Source organism: Mus caroli, chromosome 5, assembly GCF_900094665.2.
Source record: "Mus caroli chromosome 5, CAROLI_EIJ_v1.1, whole genome shotgun sequence".
NCBI lineage: Eukaryota > Metazoa > Chordata > Mammalia > Rodentia > Muridae > Mus > Mus caroli.
Genome location: NC_034574.1, coordinates 76,417,293 through 76,425,811, shown reverse-complemented (window position 1 = coordinate 76,425,811; position 8,519 = coordinate 76,417,293).

Below are 8,519 nucleotides of genomic sequence, written 5' to 3'. Positions count from 1 at the left end.
ACTCTGGGGTGAGAAGTTCTGGTGGTCAGTAATTTTCCTCTTTCACCATGAGGTGCTGAGAAGAAGGTATATTCTTTTTGTTTTAGGATGAAATGTTCTATAGATATCTGTTAAATCCTTTTGGTTCATAAGTTCTGTTAGTTTCACTGCATCTCTGTTTAGTTTGCGTTTCCATGATCTGTCCATTGTTGAGAGTAGGGTGTTGAAGTCTCCCACTATTATTGTGTGGAGTGTAATATGTGCTTTGAGCTTTAGTAAAGTTTCTTTTATGAATGTGGGTTTCCTTGCATTTGGAGCATAGATGTTCAGAATTTAGAGTTCATCTTCGGAGATTTTTTCCTTTAAACAGTATGATGTGACCTTCATTATATTTTTGGATAACTTTTGGTTAGAAGTTGATTTTCTTCCATATTAGAATGGCTACTTCAGCCTGTTTCTTGGGACCATTTGCTTGGAAATTTTTTTTCCCAATTTTTTACTCTGAGGTAGTATTTGACTTTGTCACTGAGGTGAGTTTCCTGTATGCAGCAAAATGCTGGGTCCTGTTTACATATCCACTCTGTTAGTCTATGGATTTGGGGGGAGGGGGGATTGAGTCCATTGATGTTAAGAGATATTTAGGAAAAGTGATTGTTACTTCCTGGTTTTTTTCTCTGTTTTTAGAGGTGGGATTATGTTTGTGTGGTTATCTTGTTTTGGATTTATTAAAAGATTACTTTCTTGCATTTTCTAGGTTGTAGTTTCCCTACTTGTGTTGGTATTTTCTATCTATTATCCTTTATAGGACTGGATTTATGGAAAGTTATTGTGTAAATTTGGTTCTGACATGGAATATCTTAGTTTCTCTGTCTATAGTAATTGAGAGTTTTGCTGTGTATAGTAGTCTGGGCTGGCATTTGTCTTCTCTTAGTGTCTGTATGACATATGCCCAGGAACTTCTAGTTTTCATAGTCTCTGGTGGTAAGTCTGGTGTAATTCTGATAGTTCTGTCTTTATGTTACTTGACTTTTTCCCTTACTGCTTTTAATATTCTTACTTCGTTTAGTGCATTGATTGTTTTGATTATTATGTGACAGGAGGAATTTCTTTTCAGGTCCACCCTATTTAGAGTTCTGTAGGTTTCTTGTATGGTCAAGGGCATCTCTTTCTTTAGGTTAGGGAAGTTTCCATCTATAATTTTGTTGAAGATATTTACTGGCCCTTTAAGTTGGGAATCTTCAGTCTTTTCTATATCTATTATCCTTAGGTTTGGTCTTCTCATTATATCCTGAATTTTCTGGATGTCTTGGGTTAGGAGCTTTTTGTTTTTGGATTTTTGTACTGATGTTTTCTATTGTTGTTGGTATTTTGTGCACCTGAGATTCTCTCTTCTATCTCTTGTATTCAGTTGGTGATGCTTGCATCTATGACTCCTGATCTCTTTCCTAGGTTTTCTAACTCCAGTGTTGTCTCCCTTTGTGATTCCTTTATTGTTCATATTTCCATTTTTAGGTCAAGGATGACTTTGTTCATTTCCTTTGCCTGTTTGATTGTATTTTCCTGTAATGCCTTAAGTGATTCTTGTGTTTCCTATTTAACGGCTTTTAGCTGTTTACCTATGTTATCCTGTATTTCTTTAAGGGAGTTATTTATTCCTTCTTAAAGTCCTCTATCACCATCATGAGAAGTGATTTTAGATCCAAATCTTGCTTTTCCAGTGTGGTTGTGTATCCAAGACTTGCTATGGTGGGAGAATTGGATTCTGATGAAGCCAAGTAACCTTGGTTTCTGTTGCTTCTGTTCTTACCCTTGCCTCCCATCATTGGATTATATCTAGTGCTACCTGCCCTCGCTATACTTAACTGGAGCCTGTCATTCCTGTGATCCTGGTTGCATCAGAACTCCTCAGAGTTCAGCTGTCTCTGTGATCCTGTGATTTTGGGATCCTGTGATCCTGAGATCGAGGGTGTTTCAGAGATCCTAGGAGTCAAGCTGCTTCTGGGACACTGAGATTCTGGTGTGACCAAGGTCCTGAAATCCTGGGACCCTGAGATCCTGTGGTCCTAGGTATGTTAGAGCTCCTGGGAGTGGAGCTTCTTCTGGGTGTTATGGTATTGGCTTCGGAATTTGTGCTCAAGGTCTGCTCAGGGAACTGGCCCAGGCAGGAAGGAACTGTGCCACTAATCAGGTGGAGTTCCTGGGTGCCTGGGTACTGCTGGTCCCAGTTACACTCAGTGTTGGGGTAGATGTTGTTCTCTCCTCACCTCTGATTCTATGATTCTGGGAGTGTTAGAACACCTAAATCTTCCTCTGGTGTTGTGAGACTGGCGATGGAGTTTGTGCCCAAGTTCTGTCTGCTCAGGGCACCAGCCCAGACAAGAAGGAATCCAATCCACTGGTTGGGCAGAGTTACTGGGTGCCTGGGTCTCGCTGGTTCCAGTTGTTTCCAGAGTTGGGGCAGATATCCTCCTCACCTCTGTCAGTGCTCTTAACTGCTGAGCCATCTCTCCAGCCGAGATACAAGTTTCTGACCTGGATCTTGGCATGGAGATCTTGAGGCATAGTGGCCTTGAATCCCAGGAGACTAAGGCAAGGAGATCTCCCAATCTTGGATTTTTTATTGATGGAAATATAACTATTTTCTCAATATTGATTTTGAACATACATGTTTCTGTCCTTACTGTCTTCCTAAATTTATTTCTTCAATTTCTTAATATTTCATTGAAAAAGTCTTTCACATTTTCTTGAGTTGTATGACTAATAGTTTCTCTCTTAAAATCTATTAGGAACAGAATGTGTTTCCTAGTTTCTTTCTCAGAAATAACAACATTGGCATAGAGAACTGTCTCTATTCTTATTTTTCCAGCTGGTTTTCTATCCTATTACTATGCTACTTTGCTTATGATTTCTAAGAGTTTTCTTGTTGGGTCAATAAGGTCTTTCCAGTATTACCATGTCGGATAAGTTAACTCCTTCCTTTCCTATTTGGCTCACTTTAAGTTCTACATCTTGACTTATTATTCTAGCATAGATGTCAAATATCCTAGTAAGTGTTTTTGGCATCCTTGTTTTGCTGTGAACTCTAAAGAAGTAGTGATTTCCTAGTTGAGTGCAATGTTGCCAGTAGGATTGCTGTTTGCATTGGTTATGCTCTGAGCTTGACTTTTTATTCCTATTCAATGTTTTTGATGTTGTTTTATCATGAAAGTTCTTAAAATTTGTTAAAGGCCTCTTTTGTGTAGATTTAAATGATTTCATATTTTTGTTTTTGTTTGTTTGTTTGTTTGTTTTTGTTTTTTCGAGACAGGGTTTCTCTGTATATCTCTAGCTGTCCTGGAACTCACTTTGTAGACCAGGCTGGCCTCGAACTCAGAAATCCACCTGCCTCTGCCTCTCGAGTGCTGGGATTAAAGTCCTGTGCCACCACACCCAGCGGTTTCATAATTTTTGTTCTCAATTCTGCTCATGTGCTCTATTATACTTGCTACTTTCATATTATTGATATATACTTGTATTTTTGAAATGAAACCAACTTCATAGAATTATCATGTTCCTAAATTTGTTTCATCAGATTTTAGGTGAGAGTTTGACGACATTATTTGTTGTTGGTGTTGTTTTGCCCTTATGTGGTTTGTTGTTCAATATTGCTTGCTTTATAGAATTAATTTCCTACTTTACCTTCTCTCTCAATGTTAAAAATTTTAAGAACTCCAGTACTGAGATCAGAGCCCTGATACCTGCACACAAGCTACAGCCTGCTTGCCTCCCAGAAGCTCCCCAGTAATGAGACACAGGTAAGAATCTTGCCCAAATACCTGTTTCTGTTGGGACATCCACAGAGCCCAGCTGACACAGGACACCACCTCCCACCCCCTGCTCCACTTTCATTCAGGTCTGCTTCCCCATTCAGGTCAGATCAGAGGCCTGATACCCACCCACATGCTATAGCCTACTTGCCACCACTCAGGAGCTCCAGAGTAACCAAAGACACAGAGCCCATCTGACACAGGACCCACCCTTCATGCTGAACTTCACCTTCCTTCTGGTCCATTTCTCCACTTGGGGCAGATCAGCAGCCTAATACCATTTCACACCCACACCGTATAGCCTGTCTGCCTCTATTGAGGTCCACAGTAATCGGGGATACAGTATGCTTTCTATAACCAGAGACACAAGAGGCCTATCCTAATCAGACACAGCACTGCCTGTCTACAAGGACACTGGCTCAAATTCAGGTCACAGAGCTCTACCTGCCTCCAAGGTGCCTAGTTCCATTCAGAGACAGCCAGGCCAGTTAACAACAGAGATAACCAGATGCAAGAGGCTAGTATAAGATGATAAGCAACAGAACCCAATGCAATTTAGCACCACCAGAACCCAGTTTCCCACCACAGCAAGCCCTGGATACCCCAACAGGCCAGAAAAGCAAGATAGTTACCTAAAATTCTATCTCACGAAGATAATAGAGGCATTAAATGAGGATTAAAGAACTCCCTTAAAGAAATAAAGGAAAATACAGGCAAACAGGTAGAAACACTTAAAGAGGAAACAAAGCCCTTTAAAATAATACAGGAAAATATAATTAAGTAGGTGTAAAAAAATGAAAAAAAAATCATCCAAGAACTAAATATAGAAATAGAAACAATTAAGAAAACACAAAGGGAGGCAACTCTGGAGATGCACAATTTAGGAAAGAGATTGGGAGCTAAAAATACAAGCATCACCAACAGAATATAGAAGATACCACAGAAAATACAGACACATCAGTCAAAGAAAATACAGAGTGTAAAAAGTACAAACAAAAATAACAGGAACTAACAATCCCCTATCTTTAGTAACTCTCAACATCAATAGATCAATTCTTCCATAAAAGATATAGACTAACAGACTGGATACAGAAATAGGATTCAGCATTTTGCTGCATATAAAAAACACAGTCAGTGACAAAGATTGACACTACTTCACAGCAAAAAGCTGGAAAAAAAAGTTTTCCAAATAAATGATCCCAAGAAAAAATATAGATTTGCCATTCTAATATCCAATAAAATAGATTTTCACCCAAAAGTTATTAAACAAGATGAGGAGAGAGACCTCATATTAATCAAAGGAAAAATCTACCAAGGGAAAGTCTCAATTCCCAACATATATAAACCAATGAAAGAGTACCCACATTCATAAATGAAACTTTAATAAAGCTCAAAACACACATTGAACCTCACATAATCATAGTGGGAGACTTTAATACTCCATTCTCACCAATGGACATGTCATCAAAACAGAAACTAACCAGAGACATAGTGAAACTAACAGAAGTTATGAACCAAATGGATTTACAGAAGCTTCACCCTAAAACAATAGAACATAACTTCTTCTCAGAACCTCATGGTACCTTCTTCAGAACTAACCATATAATCAGATATCAAACAAGTCTCAATGGTTACAAATTCCACTGTAAGTTTTTGGCTTCTTTGTTGGGAGATTTTTGTACCTGCTTCTATTTCTGTTGAAGTTATCAGACTATTTAGAGACTTTACCATATCATGATTTAACTTTGGTACATGGCACCTGTCTAGGAAACCATCCATTTCACCTAGATTTTCCAGTTTTATAGAGCATAGGCTTTTGTGGCAGTTTCCGATGATTTTGTGAAGTTTCTCAGTTTCTGTTGCTGGTAAGGACATGGAGAAAGAGGAACACTCCTCCATTGCTGGTTCGATTGTAAAAGGTTACAACCACTGTGTACATCAATCTGGCAGTTCCTCAGAAAATTAGAAATAGTTCCACTTGAAGACCTAACTATACCACCCTTGGGCATAAAGCCCAAAACACCTTGCCAAACCACAAGGGCACATGCTCCATCATGTTCATAGCAATCTTATTTGTAATATCCAGAAGCTAGAAAATACCAAGATGTCCCTCAACCTAAGAATGGATACAGAAAATATGATTCATTTACACAATGGAATACTATTCAGCTATTAAAAAGGAGGGCATCATGAATTTTTCAGGTAAATGATTGGAACTAGAAAATATCATCCTAATTGAGGTAACTAAGAAACAAAAGGACATGCATGGTATGTATTCACTGATATGTGTATAATTGCTAGAAATTATAGAATATGGTGGAAACAACCCACAGACCATAAGACCTGTAACAAGCAGAAAGGTCCATGTGAGGTTGCTTCAATCCCACTTAGAAAGGGAAAGGAAATAATCATAGTAGGCAGAGGGAAGAAGGGGCCAAGGTAGGGGAGGGGAGAATTAAGGGGGAGGGGAAAAGAGGAACAGGATCAGGTATGTGGTTGGGGAAGAGGAGAGAAGCCAAGGGAACAAAGAGAATGAATGGAAATAAGCAGTCTTTGTGGTGGGAGGTGGGGCAGGAGATCATCTAGAAATTACCAGAGACCTGGGATACTCTCAGGACTCATTTGGAGTGTACCTTAGAAAAAATGCCCAACATTCCAGAGAGGAAATTCAAAGAGTCCAGCTCCAGTAGATAGATAGAGCCTCAGAAGGAGGGATAGAGTCACCAATCCACAGTCAAAATTTCTCACCCAAAACTTTTTCTATCTAAAAGAACTACAGGGACAAAAATCTAAAAGAGACTGAAGAAAAGGCAATTCAATGACTTTTCCAACTTGGGATCCATCTCAGGAAGGGCCACTGAGGCCTGACCCTATTACTGATGTTATGACGTGCTTACAGATGAGAGCCTGGCATGTCTGTCCTCTAATAGGCCCTACCAGCAGACTGAGACAGAGGCAGATACTTACACCAAACTATTGGAATGAAGTCAGGAATTCCTATGAGTAAATTAAAGGCAAGTTTGAAGAAGCTGAAGGGGATGGGGATCATGTAAAAAGACCAGCAGTCTCAACTAACCCAGACCCCAAGTAGCTCACAGAGAAAAAGCCACCAACCAGGAGCATACACTGGCAGGTCTGAGGCCCCTGGCACAGACATAGCAGAAGACCTCCTGGTCTGTCCTCATTGAGAGAAGTTGAGCTTAATTCTGGAGAGACTTGAGGCTCCAGGAAAGGGAAAGCATGATGGTGGGGAGGTGGGGTGGGGAGGTGGGGAGGTTGGGTACACCCTCTTGGAGGCATCAGGGAGGGTAAATGGATTGAGGAACTGTGGGAGGGGGAACTGAGGAGACGCAATGACTTGTATGTAAATAAATAAATTTTAAAAATATTCAGAAATTTACCAACTATTAAAGGTCAAAATAATTTGCTGAAAAAAAAAAACAACAAAAGACAAAAAGAATTTCAGTATTAGGGTTTTTTTTTTTTTTTTTTGCAAAGAGCCAGATGTGAAATTTATTTAAATTTATGTAATTTTTGTTTTACTTTGAATAGATAAAATTATAGCTTGTTATAGTTTACAACAATTTTTTTTTATTTGTTAAGGGTTTTTATTATTATACTAATTACTTTTTTATTAGATATTTTCTTTATTTACATTTCAATTGTTATACCCTTTCCTAGTTTCCCCTCAGAAAATCCCCTATCCCCTTCCCTCCTTCCCTGCTCCTCTACTCACCCACTCCCATTCCTGGTCCTGCCATTCCCCTATACTGGGGCCTAGAGCCTTCACAGGAACAAGGGCCTCTCCTCCCATTGATGACTGACTAGGCCATCCTCTCCTACATATATAGCTAGAGCCATGAGTCCCACCATGTGTTTTCTTTGATTGATGATATTTAAGATGAATCCTTCTATCTGGCTCTTCCTCATCAACAGACCTCTTCTTACTAATGTGTCAGTACTGCTGATTGTTATGAATGTAAATTGTTGACATCATCTTGACTTAATTTTGGTAGGACATAAATGTCTATAAGTTCATGAATTCAATACATATTTTCTAATTTATTACGACACATTTTTTAATTCGTTGAACACTGATTCTCTGCATTTTATCGAATCTGCACTAGCTTCCTCTTTCAGACTCTAATTTCATTAATTTCAGCATTTCTCCTCTTCCTGACAGAAATGCTGTAAGCTTCTTAATCTTGTTTATATTTCCATAACACTGAGTTTGTGATCACTTTTAGGTATGCCATGTGCAGTCTCCATTTAGTTATTTTTTCATAGCTAGCATTTCTTGGAGCCTAGAGAATTTTGTGTAGGGAATTCTCCATTTAGTCTATGAAGTACACCATTACAAAACAATTCTTTTGGAATCATTCAGACTTTTTTTTTTTAAATAAAAAAAATTTTATTTGGTTTATAGTTCTGGTGGCACAAAATTCAAGGATCTTCTCATGGGATAAAATCATGTTGGCAGAGCCCTGAGATAATAAATGCTATGACAGAGCAAACAAGTGGGAAAGACAAGGTTGGCATACGTGTACTTGTATGTGTGCGTGTCCGAGAGAGAGAAAGAGAGACAGAGACAGAGAGAGAGAGAGAGAGAGAGAGAGAGAGAGAGAGAGACTTATAATGAGTTCTGGACATTCCCTTCTTATAAAGCCTCTAGGATTCAATCATGGGGCTCTACTGTAAGAATCTATTTTTATTATTATTTAAAACTTTACATAA